Source organism: Rhinolophus sinicus, chromosome 5, assembly GCF_057876585.1.
Source record: "Rhinolophus sinicus isolate RSI-liver-muscle chromosome 5, RSI-T2T, whole genome shotgun sequence".
Taxonomy (NCBI): Eukaryota; Metazoa; Chordata; class Mammalia; order Chiroptera; family Rhinolophidae; genus Rhinolophus; species Rhinolophus sinicus.
Window position 1 is genome coordinate 1,859,117 of NC_142505.1, and position 14,710 is coordinate 1,873,826.

Consider the following 14,710-nt stretch of genomic DNA (forward strand, 5'->3'; position numbering starts at 1 on the left):
TTGTTAATTTTATAATCGGTCACCTATCTTCTTGTTCTTGAGTTGTAAAAAATCCTTAATGATGAATTTAAAAAATCAGTCATTTTTTTCATTTTGAAGAAGCTCAATATTTCTATTTTTTCTTTACGTTTTGTGTGTGTGTGTGTGTGTGTGTGTGTGTGTGTGTGCATTTTCTAAGAAAATGTTGACTACCCCAAGGTCTCATATATTTTATTCTAGACATTTTAAAGTTTTATCTTGTAGTTTTGTCATCCATTTCAAACTAAAGTTTTGTGTATGATGTAAGGTAAGGGTCAGGGTTAATTTATTCCAAGTGAATATCCATTTCTTCAAGCACCATTTCTTGAACTATGATGCTTTTATTGTTGAATTATGTTGATACCTTTTTCTAAAACCATTTGACTATATATGTGTGGATCTACTTTTAGACATTCTATCCTGCTAATACCACACTGACTTGATCCCTTTAAGTTAGTACTAAATGATAAAGTGAGAATATAAGACCCTTAAATTTGTTCTTTATTATTTTGATTTTACTTTTCTTAGTTATTTGCATTTCCATATACATTTTAGCATCACTTGACAAATGTCCCCAAGAAAACCTGCTGAGATATTGGTTGGGATTATTTCAAATCTAAAGACCTATTTGGAGATAATTGATCTCTTAAAAATACTGAGTTTTGTGGTCCATGAATATGGTATATTTCTTCATTTATTTAAGTCTTATTTGATTTCTAGTAACAATTCTTTGTTGCTTTTAGTGTACAGACCTTATTTTAGAACCTGGTGCACCCAGTCATTCTTAAGAAAATGAGGAGATGTCAGCAAAAGATTAAGAAGCTAGTGAAGCAGAAGGGAAATCAAGAAGCCACGTCAAGGCAGTGTTTAAAAAAGTCATTAATAACCTCTGCTAATGCTACCGATATGTAATGTCACATGAAGACGGAGAGTATACTGTTGGATTTTTCAGGGGATAATTTAGTGGGAACCATGAAAAGAGACAGTTACAGGGAACAGTGGGGACAGAAGACCAATCCAACTAAGAATGACAAAGGGTGAAAACAGAATGAGAAAGAATGAATTGGAGGCAGTCGGCATAGAGAACTCCTTCCAGGAGCTTTCCTATAAGAAGACACAGGAAAATGGAGCGGAAGCTGGAGGGAGATGTGAGGTGGGAAAGGATGTTAATTTTGAAGATGGCCGAACAGGAGCAAATCTCTGAGCTGTGATGTATAGAAGACAGGCAGACTGATGCTTCTGAAGACAGAGGCAGTGAGGCTGGTCCCCTGAGAGTGTGAGAACAGCAACTGAGCACAGGGTGGGGCTGGCCTGAGCAAGAGGTGTGCTTCACCCAAGGGAGTGAGCGTGGGCAAGTCTAGGGGACCAGTGCGTGACAGAGCTGGCGTGTGACTGGATGCACTGGGAGAAGCTCCTGGAGTCCTCTGCTGAGTCTCAGGCCCTTGTCAAAGGGAGCAAAGCCATGGGCTAGTCCTGAATATGCGGCAGGAGGGTTGGAGATTTGCATAAAGGGGTGTCCTCTAAATTGAAATGCATTCCTCTGTGCAAAAACCCACTGCATACTGATTGTTTTTCTCAAACCTCCACAGGAAAAAATCCATCATGCTGGTATTTTTATGAATAAATTATATCTTGATTTCAAAAGAGGGAGATACATTTAAGTTAGAAATTCAGGCGTTCAGTTAAGATGAGCATCATCGCTGTAAATTAACCTACCTAGTTTCCCTCCTCATGAGTTTGAAGGGAGAACAGTATAGCTGGTTTTGAGTTTGCCTGGTGTTAAGAAGCATCAACTCGTCTCTAAATTCAATCCTCATAGGATGGTGGTTAGACCTGATGGAGAAAGGAGCTGGGTGACTGATGGTTACGGAAGAATGCAATCACACAAACCACAGAATGTTGTCATAAAACGTAGCCACAGAAAGAGTCTAGCTCATCAGATCAAAGCAAACTGAGTCCTAAAGATACCTTTTGACTTATCCATGTTTGATTTGTGGATTTCATTTTCCCAGTACCAATTTACTGGAAGACACTGAATGTAAAATTTCCTTTTATGACAACGTGAAAGTAAGTCCAAGGGATCATTGTGCTCTCGTGTTGGAGCCATGTTTTGCATGTGGCAGTGTCTTCCTGTACTCTCAGGTGCCTTTCCTATTTCCCAGCTTTTATTCAAAGAGCAGTTAGCCTCTTAGAAACCTATGACAAAACCCAAGTGTATCAAAAAGTTTGGTTGGAGGGCTGGGTGTGAAGTACAGACAGCACTCATTTTTTTACAGAGCAGTTCTGCAAACACACACACTTGCTCTCGGCCTCTGGAGACAATAAATCCGTGTCTTGGGAGAGCACCATACTTCTTGGACTTGTCAGCCGCTACTCTTTTTCTGCACTTACCTGTCCTTCAGAAGCCTCATGCACTTATTTTTAAATATGAATGGGAAAGGAGTTCCTGGCGGCGCCTAAGAGGCTTGCATTTGGCTTCCCTCTTCTTTCCCCCCTAACTAGTAGCAGAAGCGGCTGCCATGCTTCAGAAAGCTTAAGTTCCAATCTCGGGGAAATCAGAGCACATCCTTGGGCGGCTTCATCTCTGCTTGCAAATGACAATGCAGTGAAACCCAGGGAAGGAAAAAAATGACTTCCTTGCCTGGTGGAAACCTAGTAAGTAGTTAGCCTGACCCAGTTTTCAATAAGAGAGATTTTCTGATGACCCAACAGAAGTGACTATCTCTAGTCAGAGACAGGGAGGGGTGAATTTCATCTGTCATGCCACTGGAATGGCAGCCGCTCCCGGCTCTCTCCCATTCTGGGAAGGATGAGGAAGATGGGGCTGGCTTCTCCATGGAGGCAGAGTTTTCCTTGTGAGTATTCCAGGCGGGAGCGTGGCACATGAGCCTCCAGAAGGAATTGTCTGGGTTCCATCAGGAATGCAGCAGGAGAGCAGCGTGTCTGGGGCTTAAGAACAGAGAAGAGCACGCACTACTCGCTGGGGAAAGGCTGCGGCCCCGCGGGAGAGAGTCCCATTATTATCTCCCAGCTGCACGGACATTCCAGGCGGCTGGGTCTGCCTGGATGCACGGCGTGACTGGCTGAGAGCTGGAGACTGGGTTCTGCAGAAAAGCCGTCAGGATCCGGGGACATTTCCCGGGGAAGATGTGTAAGGACAAAGCTGTGCTGTCTGCAGCAGTGAGAGTGTCCCCGGCAGGCTGCAGCAATTCTGCTTTCCCAGGTCTTCCTATCAGCATAACAGGTAGAAGGTGGGGTTGGGGGAGCAGTCTCCGCTTTACTTAAGCTCTGTTTCTGTGATGCTGATGCTTGAAATGCATGTATTCCTTGTGAGAGAAAATGTATTGAGCCAGCATTCCGGGGGGGGTTAGGGCAAACCAGAGCGAGAGAGAGGACAGGTGTATTGTTTTGGGTTTCTCTCCTCTTTGCTGCAGTAAAACTAATGGCAAGACGGGATGACAGTGCTAATTCTGGGAGTTTCAGAGGGCTTCACGCCAGTTCTGTAAAGGCAAATGGGAAAATGGGATTGCTAAATGTTTTTCATCAAGGGCTCCAGGGGTGGGGTTTGCAGTGTCCAAGGGATGATTTAAAGGAATGGTTATAAAGTTTCCTGGGGGAGGGTTTTGGTTAGGGCAGGAAAGACTGGAGGTCACATGAGCTCACCCGATTTCATCTCATATGCTTCTTCCTCATCTACTAAATAAGAGCGGCTAGTGTCTCCATTGACAATAGTTAAGCTTGTCAGTATTAAGGTATGGATAACACTTTATGAAAAGTTTCAGAAGTTGATGACTTGGGAACAAACTTTTAAGAGCTCTGAGATTAGCCACGTATGACCCATTATGTTCAGAGGATATTGTCAACATTGGGGGTTTGGAGGAAGTTGCAATTCATAGTTCTTGCTTTTCCAGTTGAAAACTACTTAGGTTTAAATAATCAGCGTCCTGACATGTCCTTTGAGAAACATTCACAGAATGACTAAATAGAAGTTATACTGAGAGACAAACAGGGAGAACAGGAGAATGGCACAGAACCAATTTGGAAAATGAGGCATTCATCATTTTATCCACAGTGACAATGCTTTTCAAAGATCTCTGTAGAAGAAGAAGCCATATGTTAAACGTGGAATTGCTTCTTTTGGGCAATTTTCATTTATCTGATGGGTTTGTTTCTCATCTTTTTTTATTGTAGGTGTTAAAGGTTTCATCAATTTACATGCATTGTATTTTATAAGAAAGAAGGTATTTCAGTACACTCTGTCCTGTCCTTCCCCCTTTACACCTGTGTAAACTTACACAACTTTACAAAGCAAATGTACACACAAAAATACTAACACGATCTGTATAACAAACAGAAATAAAGAGTCATTTCATCTTTGGTGCTTCGCTGATTTTTTATAGCAATAATCATGGCGCTGCAGTCCAAAGATTTCCAATATATAAATCTCCAAATCTTTACACAAAGCTTTCTATTAGGTTATATAAATGCATGACTTATCACATGTTAGCAAAAAAAAGCCCATCGTTTATAAACCACTGCATTGCATTCCTCCCTTTGAACATTTCTAGTGAAGTGCCAGAATAGTTTTTCTGTTTGTTTGTTTGCTTGTTTTTTTTCAGAATTTCCCATGTAATTTTCCTTAATGAAAACAAATTCACTTTGTCATTTAGAAAATTATTATATATTTGGTCTAAGCTTAGGAAAAAAAAAACATCTTGTGAAAAGAATGTAAAGTATATATTAAGTTATTTGCATACTTTTGGGTTTTTTGATAAATAAAAACAGTAGTATAAAAGTACATTTGTACCCTTTTAATTCTTTTAGTGGAATGAAGAGGTTTATGAAGTATTTGCTTATTTTTTCACCTATGTATTTATTTTAACATCACATTAATTAGAATACAGTAACATCAGATATAACTCAAGCTAAACATAAAACTTCAACAAAGAAATCTCATCACCCATAAATAACAATCATGAAATTTGGAGACTATCATTGGAGACATGCTGTGACTAAATTCAAATAACAAAATGTGTGTGTATGTTTGTATTTGTGTGGTGTATGTGTGTGTGTGTGTGTATGTGTGTGAGAGAGAGAGAGAGAGACAGAGAGACAGAGAGAGAGAGAGAGAATGAGAGAGAAATTTAATAAGAATGGTTTCTTACCACACATTTTTCTAGTTTTTCACAAATAAGAAGTATTTAGATAATATGATCAATAATAGATAGATGATCTTTTAAAATAATGCAAACTTACCTTACTCTTTTAAAAAAAAGTATTGAATTTAATTTTAGATTAGGATTAAACAGGAAAAAAAAGAGCTGATGTAAAACTGAATAAATTGTTAAATTTCAGGTATTCATTTCTTTCCAAAGGAGACATTAGTTTTAGAAAAAATAACTCTAGAGCTAAGAACAATTATAAAAATATGAATAGTTTGAAATCATTTTTAGGATGCATGTTTAAACATTAAACTATTTCTCTTTTTTTTTGCAAATTTTTCATAGGTTTATTTGTTTGTTTGTTTTTTAAATTTATTGGGGTGACAATTGTTAGTAAAATTACATAGATTTCAGGTGTACAATTCTGTATTACATCATCTATAAATCCCATTGTGTGTTCACCACCCAGAGTCAGTTCTCCTTCCATCACCATATATTTGATCCCCCTTACCCTGATCTCCCAGTCCCCACCCCCTTTACCCTCTGGTAACTACTAAACTATTGTCTGTGTCTATGAGTTTCTGTTTCTCATTTGTTTGTCTTGTTATTTTGTTGTTTTTGGTTAAATTAGTACATGTACTTTATGATTATCTGCCTTACACTCACCACCTGAATTTTAATTATATTATCAGTTTTGCACTGAGATTTATAGTACTTGTATTCTGGCTTAATTCCCACAGTCTTGCTTTAGACTTATTTCAAATTTGAAAGTGTTCGGTTCATACCAACAGGCTTTTATTACTCAGTTCACCATTCCTATATGCTTTAGTTTGAATTTCACTAAGTAGTACCCCTTCACCAAAGAAACAGTCATAGATGCTGTGTTTTCTGTGATTTACACAGACCATTTCTTTCTTTGGCCTTATACATGGAAGACAAGTTATCTTTCTGAATCAAACTAACTTTTCCCTTTAAACATTTGTTAACAATGCTGGGAACCCTTTCCATATTGAATATTGCTGTGCACCGGTGTTTAGAGATGTCTGGAGTTTCTGTCCTTGGATACAGCTTGCTTGTTTTCTGATGGGTGTCCACATGATTCTTCATTGTTTTGCCAGAATATGGGTGGAGTTGGTCAGTCTTCACCAACTTTTCCTGAATATGGTATACCCCATTGATTCAAGATTGTTTTATTTCCAAAATTTTCTTACACTATATATTTGATTTTTTTTTAGGGGGTGGGGAGATTGTCGCTATATTGTTTTTCCTTTTCCTTTCAAGATCACCAATTATGGGCATGTTGGATCTCATTTGTCTATCTTATACATCTATCATATTATCCAATTCTTTTTTTTTTTTTTTAATTTTACACTTTCAGCTCACTTTGGTTGATTTCCTGAAGCTGTTTCTCCACATCTCTAACAGTGATTTCCAATCATATGTATTATAATATTATTGCTTCTAATGTAGCTCTCATTTCTGTAATGTTTTATTTTCCTCTTTATTTCTTTATTCCCTCTTTCCCTTTTCTCCAATATTTTCTTTTAGCTATGATTTCGTTTTTTAAACATGCACAGAAAGCTGGTGTTTTAGAGATATTAAATCTATGTAAGAGTATTTGTCTTAGCACTTTCCCTAAACTGTGGCTGATTCTTCTTGAGATTTATATTTTTCAACTGTATTTTTCTTTATTTTTTCCTTTCATCTTCTTTTGCTTTCAAAATATTCATAAGGGATGAATAGGCAGAGCACAGTGGATTCTTAGGGCACTGAAACAGTTTTGTATGATATTATAATGGTAGATACATGTCAGAATCCAAGAATGTACAACACCAAGAGTGAAGCCCAATATAAACTACAGATTGTGGGGAGAGTGATGCATCAGTGGAAGTCCAACAGCAGAACCAGGTACCACTGTGATGGGAGATGATGGTGGTGGGGGAGGCTGTGCCTGTGTGAGGGCAGGAAGCGCGAGCTAGCGAGTTTGGGGTGATCTCTATCCTCCTAAAAGTAAGAGAAACATAAAGAACTTCTCAATGTTCTCTGATTCCCCTCTCCCCCAAAACAGTCCGTGTGTTTTAGCATTGGCAGCAATGGAGGTATGCTTCACAGTATGTTTGGGGTTGTGTCCACTCATACTTTGCATTGAAGGCAGAGGGTTTCTGCTTTGTTTTTGAACCCAACTACCATCATCGCCACCACCACCTGGTTCTTTCTCTGTGTTTTTTCTGGAGAACAAAGGAGGAATAAAAATATCTTCATTTAATGAGTTTTAGTAAAACTCTTTCAATTTGGCAGAATTTTCTTAAATGGAAACTTTATTAGAAAATTAAATCTCTCTATTATTCATATTGACAGGAGCAGTTATAGTTAAATTGAGTTTGTGTGCACTAGGTATTCTGATATTAAATATTTGTTATGGTGATGGTGTAACACAAATTATGCTGGAGAAAAGAAACACAGAGGCATTAGGCATTCTTTTGGGTCCCATTGGTCTTTAAAGATAAAATCTGTGGTCTACTTAACTATCTTCCAATGAATCCTAAGGTAATTTATAGTGAATTTGGGTCCTAGTAACATAAATCAAAAATTTTATGGCAGTAGGGTGGGTCAAAACTTACATGTAACAGGTTTCCAATTAGAAGAACAAATGATTGAAATTACTTAGATATTGAGATTGTTTAAAGAAGAAATGAAAGAATCCTGTATCCTATGAAGCACAAAACGAATGGGCTCACTGGTAGAACCTGGTCCATCCTCTGTGTATGAAGTGATAGAGTGAGTTTCTGGAGACAGGTTCCTTCTCTATGTCCAGAACACATTAGCTCTGTGGTCTTAAGCACATGACTTCGCTTCTCTGTGCCTCGGTTTCCCCAACCATAATGGAGGTAATAGTAGCATTGACTTCATAGTATTAGCCAAAGGATTCAATAGGTTAATATGTGAAAATACCTTAGAAGAACGCCTTGAAATTAATAAGCACTCTTTGTATTAGCTATTTAATCATTTTTATATTAGTATTATTACTTGTAATTCACACTATGTTTGTCTGTGAGCCTAGGGATCAATTGGGAAAAACTAATAGAAAACAATGAAAATAATGAAAATTATAATCATCATCTAATTAGTTATATTGGGTGTCTAGTAGAGAATTAAACTTAGAGGTGTAACTCATAATTAGACATGAAAATGGAGCTCAGGGAACATTGCAAGATGATTTACAGATGTTGGTCTTCGGGTCCATACAGCTTAAAAATAAACATCCGTTTCTGCAGCACCAAGCAACTAGACCTGCTCAAGAAAAGGGGTTTATTTAATTTGCTGATTATAAAATCAAAGCACAGAAAAACAAGAAAAAATAAGCTACAAGTCCTTTCAACATAGAAAAGCATCACAAAATGCTTATGCGCTTCTTTCCTATTGTTACTGAGGTTTTCTATTTTTTAAATTAGAGTTTTAATGTGCTGAAAAAGTAATGCATGCACCTGGAAATAACAATAAAATTTGAAACTATGGGAATGATACTAAAATAAAAGACGAATATCTTCCCTCACATTTCCAGTCCCATTTCCCAAAGACATTTTCATCCATTTATTTTATTGTACTTCTTGTTTACTGCCTTTATTGGACTCATCAGGCATTCTTTATTCACTTTCCCCCAACTTTTACTAGCTTAAAAATTATATACTTTATTACATTTTACTGAACAGAGATATTTTAACATAAAGTATAACTTCATATTTTTAAATAAAGCTAAAGATAATATATCTGTCCTTTTCACAAATAGGACAATGACTTGTTTAAATTTCCTTCAAGATATTTCTCTCAGTGCCTATGTTTCTACAATTTAATTCTCACTTTATTTCCAAACCTCTCCCACTATTTTTTGTTAATATTTATCTATATTTATGACATATTTTTCTGAGTTCTTTATTTACTTTTACTTTTTATTTTTGGCTACATACACATATCTTGCGGGTTTCTGTCCTGTGCACTGAAGACCATTAAAGGTCATTCTAGAAACAATATTAAACTGTCTTAAAATTACTTATTTTACTTACATTCTAAAACAATCATATAGTTGGCTATAGAACTCCATGTTGAGCAATATTTTTCTTTCAATATGTTTTGCATATTCTGTTCCGTGATTTCTGCAATATAATTTGCCCATGAAATGACTGCACATAGTCTAGTGATAATGTTTTTGAAGATATATTTGTCTTTTATTCTGGTAAATTTTAAGAATTTCTCTTTGAATTGATTTCTTTGGGTTCACTACAATGTATATAGGTGCGAATTTTTCCCATTTAGGCCTCTACAAGCTCCTAAATCTATCTTTCTTCAATTATGGAAAGTTATCTGCTACTTTATATTTAATCTTGCCTCCTTTCCATATCTTTATTTTATCTTCAGGGTGATCATTAAGTATTTGAGTTTGCTGCTACTCTTCTATCTTTGACTTGTTTTATACATTTTTTAAATCAGCCTTTTTTGAGATGCATTCAGTGTGAGTTCCTCTGATCTGTACTTCTTACACTTATTTTTCTTTTCAGAAAATATTTTAATTTCTGTAATTTCTATTGTTTCTTTTCAAAAATTATCTTCCTATTTTGTTTGTATCTAACACTTTCTCTTACATCCTTTAGCTCTTCAAAAAAAAAAAAAAAAGTAAGCTTACTTTCATGTTGAATTTTGACGGTCTGACTATTTTTGGATTTTAGGGATGGATTACTCTAGTACTTATGTCTGCTGGATCTCCCTCATGGTGATTCATTCTTCCTGGTGTTTATGATTTCCTTTTATGACAAATCCACCATCAGCCAATGTTGCTTTCCAGGAGTGACCAGCATTATCTGAGTTGTGGGTGAGTGACCAGGAGTGACCAGCTTATCTGTGACATTGCTTCACTTTTGCCTCTAAAGGGGCTCGATTATTTTCCTGCTTTAGACAAGTTTCTATGTTAATTTTTTGTGCAAATTTACCTCACCATACCGATGGAATGAATTTGGGCCCTACAACCAAGCTTGGTGCGCCAGCTACCTCTTGGAGACTGTCCACCAGATAAGCAAGATTCTTACAGCCCCCCTGTTTCATGCAGGGTCCGCTTTTCTTTGGTGCATTGCAGCTTTACCACCTTCTCACCAGGCTAACTTTGAGTTTCTCTCCCTTTTAGGGCCTCTGAACATTTAACTTTCTCATTTACCACTTTGGTTTTGTATATTTCCTAAAGGTTTTCTATGCTTCCATAGCGTTTCATGTGTCCAATGGAGATGTCCTCCACTATATTGCATAGTATCAAACATCCTTGTTGACTGGAATTTCCCCATCTGCTTTTCATCTTTTAGGAAGTCATCAAACATCCTTACTAGCTGGGTTTTTTTTGTGTGTTTTTTTTTTTTTTTCTGGTACTCTTATGATTTCTTCGTAATTCTTTGGTATGTTTTCTATTGGATCAATGGTGCTTGAAGGGTGGAGACATACACTTATTCCAAAATCTTGAACCAGAAGTAAATTTGGAGGTTTAAAAATAGATTTTTCACAGAAATTAAATATGGTTCCTTTTCTTAATTTTAAGTAATTCACTAGAATATCACATCAGCTAATAAATGATTAAAGCCAATTGTATCTGTCTTTCCACTGGTTCCACAAATATTAATTTATTTTATTTTTTATTTAATTTACTTATTAAATTTATTGGGGTGACATTGTTTAGTAAATTTATATAGGTTTCAAGTGTACATTTCTATAATACATCATCTATATATTGCATTGTGTGTTTACCACCCAGAGTCAGTTCTTCCATCACCATGTATTTGACCCCTTTACCCTCTTCTACTTTCCCCTCCCTGCCTTGCCCGCTGGTAACCACTAAACTGTTGTCTATGTCTATGAATTTTTGTTTCTTTCTTTCTTTGTCTTTTGCTTTCAGTTTTATATCCCACATATGAGTGAAGTCATATGGTTCTTGACTTTTTCTTTCTGACTTATTTTGCTTAGCATTATAATCTCAAGATCCATCTATGTTGTCACAAATGGCAGTATTTCATCTTTACTTGTGGCAGAATAGTATTCCATTGTATATATCTATACCACATCTTCTCTTATTTTAACAATTTTTAAAATTTATTTATTTATTTACTTACTTATTTATATTGGGGAATATTGGGGAACAGTGTCTTTTTTCTAGGGTCCATCAGCTCCAAGTCATTGTCCTTCAATCTAGTTGTGGAGGGCGCAACTCAACTCCAAATCCAGTCACTGTTTTCAATCTTAGTTGCAGAGGGTGCAGCCCACCATCCCATGTGGGAATCGAAATAGCAATCTTGCTGTTAAGAGTTCGCGTTCTAACCAACAGAGCCATCCGGCCACCCCTCCGGCAGCTCATGGCAGCTCATTGTCTTCATTTTAGTTGTGGAGGGCGCAGTTCACTGGCCCATGTGGGAATCGAACGGGCAACCCTGTTGTTCAGAGCTTGCGCTCTAACCAACTAAACTGCCCGGCTGCCCTACCACATCTTCTTTATCCAATCATCTGTCAAAGGACCCTTTGGTTGTTTCCATGTCTTGGCCACTGTGTAAATAATGCTGCAATGAACATTGGGGTATATATATCTTTACAAATAAATGTTTTCAGACTATGACCCACAAATATTGATTTAACTTACTAAAGTGCTTGGGACGGATTCATCCAATGAAAGATTATGCCAGAGAACACTAGAATTTAGTTAGAAAAGCTGGCTGGTGGGTGTTAATAGTTTATATATTCTTGGGGAGTGGTGGCTGTATTAAGTCTTTATGTTTAATGGTGTGCAAATTCTTAAAATGTAGAGGCAGTTGTTCAAAATATTTGTTAGCACAGCAGTTCCTAACGACACAGTAGAGGTGAGTGCTAACCAGACCACTTTTCCTTTAGATGGCCTCTGCTGAGTGAAAGTAATCATACTGGATGGCATTTTAAAAAGCTTCTTTTTTTCTTTTTGTCCCTTTTTAAGGCAGGAAGGAGAGGCTCAAACAAGCTATTTTTCAAAGTTCCTAGTAATTTATTACTATTGTATCTAAGAAGCTAAAATGGACATTTTGTTTCCAATGCTTTTATTTGAATATTATTTCAAAGTTTAACTCATTTGGGTTCTCTTACGTTTGTCCGACGGAAGGGACATGCAATCTGTGCATGAGACTGTGCAGTGTCTTTGTTAATATCAGACGAGCAACAGACCTGTTAGAATCAAATGCTCAGCAAAGGAACATAATTTCCCTGTCTGGCATCTGCCCAAGTCCTCCAGTCAGTAAAGAGCACGAAACGAAAGCAAAGGTCAGAAGTCAGATATGCTGCTAATTTCCTATCCACTGATATAAGGTGAAATTAAAGAAAGTCCTTAACATTTTGTTGGGATGAAAAGGGCACAATTACTTGAAAATTGATGTATGGTAATTTTTTTTTTAAATTGTAACATGAAGATGTTTTTTAGGCATTTAATGCTGTCATCAAATTCCTAACATGCTGAATTGTGGCTCTGTGGCACCGACAGATACACTAAATCTAACGTTCCTATATATATATATAAGTTAACACAAAACTGTATGCAAGAGTTCTCTTCAAACCAGCACAGTGGTTATAATACGTATATGTGTTTTTCAGAGGTTCCAGCTTTAACTTGTTATTTTGTGCAAACTGTGTCTGTATGGTCTGTAGACAAGAGAGTGAGGCTCCTGTGTGTTTCCTGTCAAGAAGTGGGGAATTTTTGTGGGGGAAGCTGTCTCTTTGCTGATTTCACTCCAGTTCTATCTTTTTGGGTCAGAATCTCCCTGAAAAAGAGTGGATTAACAAAAAATAGTATCTCATACCATACACAAATCCACATAATTTTCTGAACACATGTCCCAACTCCTTTATCTGAATGTTATTAATTTTCATCAAGGAAATGGTACTTGTGGTCTCACAAAGATGATGAAATCTTTTCAAAATTTGCAAACTACACCAAATTCTTAAATAATTTTGGTAAATTACTCTATCGCAAGTGACAGAAATAAAAAGCAAATAGAGTATTATTTATTTTAATCCCTTTTTCTGATTATAAAAGTTAGATACATTTAGTATTGAAACTTTGGAAAATGCAGAAAAATATACATTATGGATTATCTTGTCACTCAAGATATGGCATCCTTTCAGTCATCGTGTGTGTGTGTGTGTGTGTGTGTGTAACATACAACTTTGGGGCAAATCTGTAAGTTACGTTTTATAACCTGTTTTTGTTAATTTTCAAATATTACAAATATTCTCCTAAAATCGAAAGCTATTCCACCAGCTGAGTGAGCCATAAATTTACTCAAACCAATAATCTATAATCAGAAATTTAGCTTTTCCAACTATTTACTGCTTAAGAAAAATGTTAAGATGTATATATACTTGTATCTGAATCTTTCACATGTCTCTGATTATTTCTTAAAAATCACTTCCTAGTATTACAATTTCAATGTCAAATGATATAGGCTATATTAAATATGTCAGTGTGTCTGTTACTGAATTGTTCTCTAGAAAGACAACTCCCACCATATTTCCAGGCAGATGAATTCCCATTACCCAAACACTTGTAAAGATTCCATTAACTGGAGTGTTTTAATTGTAATTGGTATTCATTGTAAATGTTCTCCCATTGATTAGCAAAACAAATACACAAACTCTATTCTAGTATTGCTAGAAATCACCGGTTTTTCCATAAATGTGGGCTGTATATTTCGTAGGTGTTTGGAACCTTTGTGTCTGCTTCTTTTGTTAAGGTCAGCCCATACCCTTTGGCAGTTTTCCCACTGGGATTTTACATATTCTTATGCTCAAGAAGTTCATCATACATCATGGAGATGACCCTTAATTTTCATACATCTAAAACTTTGTTCCAAGTTTATACTATATTTATCCCATTGCATTGAAGCGCGAAACCTGGTAAAATGCCGTGTTTCCCCCAAAATAAGACCTAGCCGGACAATCAGCTCTAATGCATCTTTTAGAGCAAAAATTAACATAAGTTTGGGTCTTATATTATATTACATTATGTAAGACCCAATCTTATATTATAGTGAAATAAGACCGGGTCTTATTTTACTATATATTATATTAAAATAGTACTTATATTATAGTAAAATAGTAATATAAGACCCAGTCTTATATTACTATAATATAAGAATGGGCATAATATAATATAATATAATATAAGACCGGGTCTTATATTAATTTTTGTTCCAAAAGACACCTTAGAACTGATGGTCCAGCTAGGTCTTATTTTCGGGGAAACACAATGTAGGAAATACTATCTGAACCTCAGTTTCCATATGTATGCAGTAGAGTCAATACCTGGCTTGGCTTCCACAAATTCAGAGCATGACATGAAAACTGAATGAGTTAATGTTTCCAGATATACTTTTATAAGTCTAGGTGATATACAATGAGTGTTCTCAGTATCATTGCTATTAAATCAGTATTGGACTGAGCTTGTCCACCAGCTTATTAATGTAAATGAGTCTAAAGTAATAAGT

General features: G+C 36.3%; 1 protein-coding gene across 3 annotated transcripts in view; it reads left to right on the plus strand.

Annotated features, from left to right (window-relative positions):
- Positions 1 to 2,341: 2,341 nt before the first annotated feature.
- The window catches only part of CNTN6 (contactin 6), a 253,496-nt gene continuing 241,127 nt past the window's right edge, over positions 2,342 to 14,710 (plus strand). Inside the window, exon 1 of one of the 3 annotated variants that reach the window (XM_019755809.3) lies at positions 2,342 to 3,262. The gene's annotated coding sequence lies outside the window, so the exon portion shown is untranslated. The remainder of the gene's footprint in view (positions 3,263 to 14,710) is intronic. The other 2 variants (XM_019755810.3, XM_019755811.3) reach the window with 2 other exon arrangements.